The sequence below is a fragment of the Penaeus vannamei genome, chromosome 11 (assembly GCF_042767895.1).
Source record: "Penaeus vannamei isolate JL-2024 chromosome 11, ASM4276789v1, whole genome shotgun sequence".
Taxonomy (NCBI): domain Eukaryota; kingdom Metazoa; phylum Arthropoda; class Malacostraca; order Decapoda; family Penaeidae; genus Penaeus; species Penaeus vannamei.
In genome coordinates this window covers 131782-134281 of record NC_091559.1, presented here as the reverse complement: position 1 = coordinate 134281, position 2500 = coordinate 131782, and the positions used below count along the sequence as shown (strand labels likewise).

At 34.5% G+C, this 2500-nt stretch overlaps 1 protein-coding gene across 2 annotated transcripts in view; it reads left to right on the top strand.

The window, feature by feature from the left end:
* The window catches only part of LOC113826622 (ras-related protein Rap1), a 339622-nt gene that overhangs the window by 276414 nt on the left and 60708 nt on the right, over positions 1-2500 (top strand). For both annotated transcript variants that reach the window (XM_070126863.1, XM_070126862.1), the window contains exon 4: positions 2409-2454. The gene's annotated coding sequence lies outside the window, so the exon portion shown is untranslated. The remainder of the gene's footprint in view (positions 1-2408; positions 2455-2500) is intronic.

The window sequence follows — 2500 nt, the reverse complement described above, 5'->3', positions numbered from 1 at the left end:
GTGGGCGTTACATATGTAAATTCTTATTTATGTTTTACTTGTTGTTCGTTTTATCAGCTTGTCAGTGCATTCTGTGGAGAAAATGGGGCACGCATTGGAACACATCAAAGGAAGTCCCGGGAAGAAGGAGAATAAGAAGAGAAAGATTAGGAGGAGGAGGAAGAAGAAGAAAAGAAGAAGGAGGAGTAGGAGACGAAAAAGAAGAAGCTGTAGTAGAGGAGGAAGAATAATAAGAATAAGAAAAGTAATAATAATAATGATATAATAATAATAACAATTATAAAAATAAGTAGAACAAAGAAAAGGAAAAAGAGAAAAATATAAAGAAGAAATAAAGAAGTGGAAGAAGAAATGAAACAGCACAGGCAAAGGCGTTGGACAATACCGTTCGGCATCGAGGCTTTTAAAGGGAGGAAACTAGCGTAGCGGCTCCGAGCGGAGGCCCCGCCATCCGCCTCCTGTCAGACAAGGATGACGAAGCCTGTGGATGATGGATGACTGACTCGAGGCTGTCGCTGAGGCCGGCGGGGTCCCTCTCTCCCTCTCTCTCTCTCTCTCGATCTGACTATCGAACTCTTTCTCTCTCTCTCTCTCTCTCTCTCTCGATCTATCTATCGAACTCTCTTTCTCTCTCTCTCGATCTATCTATCGAACTCTCTTTCTCTCTCTCTCGATCTATCTATCGAACTCTTTTTTTTTCTCTCTCTCTCTCTTGATCTGACTATCGACCTCTTTCTCTCTCTCTCTCTCTCGTTCTCTCTCTTTCTCTCACTCTCTCTCTCTCGATCTAACTATCGAACTCTCTTTTTCTCCCTCTCTTTCGATCTATCTATCGAACTCTTTCTCTCTCTCTCTTTCTCGTTCTCTCTCTCTCTCTCTCTCTCTCTCTACCTCTACAGCATGCTCTCTCTGTCTCTCACTCTCTATCTATCTAACTATCTACCTGCCCCCCCCCCTCTCTCTCTCTCTCTCCTCCCCTCGCTTTATCTCTCTCTCTCTCTCTTCTCTCTCTCGCTTTTTCTCCCCCCCCCCCCTCTCTCTCTCTCTCTCCCTCCCTCCCTCTTTCTCTCTCTTTCTCTCTCTCTCTCTCTCTCTCTCTCTCTCTCTCTCTGTCTCTCTCTCTCTCTCTCTCTCTCTCTCTCTCTCTCTCTCTCTCTCTCTCTCTCTCTCTCTCTCTCTCTCTCTCTCTCTCTCTCTCTCTCTCTCTCTCATTCTCTGTCTCTTTCTATCTCTCATCCTACCTCCTTCCTTCTCCTCCCTCTCTCCCTCTCTTCCCTCCTTCACTGAAAAGTCTGGAGTGCAATCATTTGGCTTTTCAAAGGATCGACTTATTCCTGGAAATATTAATTATCATTCTTTTATTCTTTGGGTAATTTTATTTGCTTTTTCTTTTCTTTTCGTTTCGTGTTTTTTTCTTTTCATTAATTTCCCCTTTCTTTTTTTTTTCTTTTTTTTTTCTTTGCCTTTTCTTTCTCTTTATCCTATTTTCATTTTCTTTTTTCTATTATTTTTTTTTCCTTTTTTTATTTAACTTTCTTCTTTTTCTCTTTTTTGTTTTGTTTTCTTTTTTTTTCGTTTCTGAACGTAACGAATATTGTTATTATTATCATTATGATTTTCATTATTGTTAATACTATCATTACAGCATTATGAATATTCTTATCTTTAATATTCTTTATATTTATTCTTATTCTTATTGTCATTACTATTGTTATCATTGTTGTTGTTGTTGTTATTATCATTATCATCTTTTTATCATAACTATTATTATCATTATCATTATTACTTTGTTATTATCATTAGTATCATCATAAATATTATTATTGCTAATTTTTATTGCTGCTTCTATTGTTATCACTACTTCATCTTATCATTTATATTAACATTACTACTACTATTATTTTCATAATATCATCATCATCATCAGTATCCTTACTATCATTATGTTCATTATCATTACTATTCTTATGTTCATTATCATTATCATCATCAGTATCCTTACTGTTATAGTTATTATTATCATTATCATTATTATTATTATGATTATTATCATTATCATTACTTTTATCATTATCATTATTAGCATTGTTATGATAATGATAACAATAATGATAAAAAGGATAATAGTTACTATTATTATTATTATTATTGTCATTGCCATAAGTTCTAATAACAGTATCATCATCATCATTATCGTTATAACCATTATTGGCATCATCATTAGTATCATTATTATTATCATCATTATCATCAATAATATCATTAACAAATTGTCATTATATTGCTATCATCATCAACATCGCCATTGCCCTTACTGCTCTTATCATCTAAATCTTTCACTTATTCATTAAATCATTGACATTATTTGACATATTTCTTTAATTCTTTATCTATTATCTTATTTTCAGGCACAGTCAGGGAGCGAGTTCTTGACACCAAAGGACAGATAAAAGAGTAAGTACATTTTTCAGTGATTTGTAGTGTTAAGCTAATATTCCAA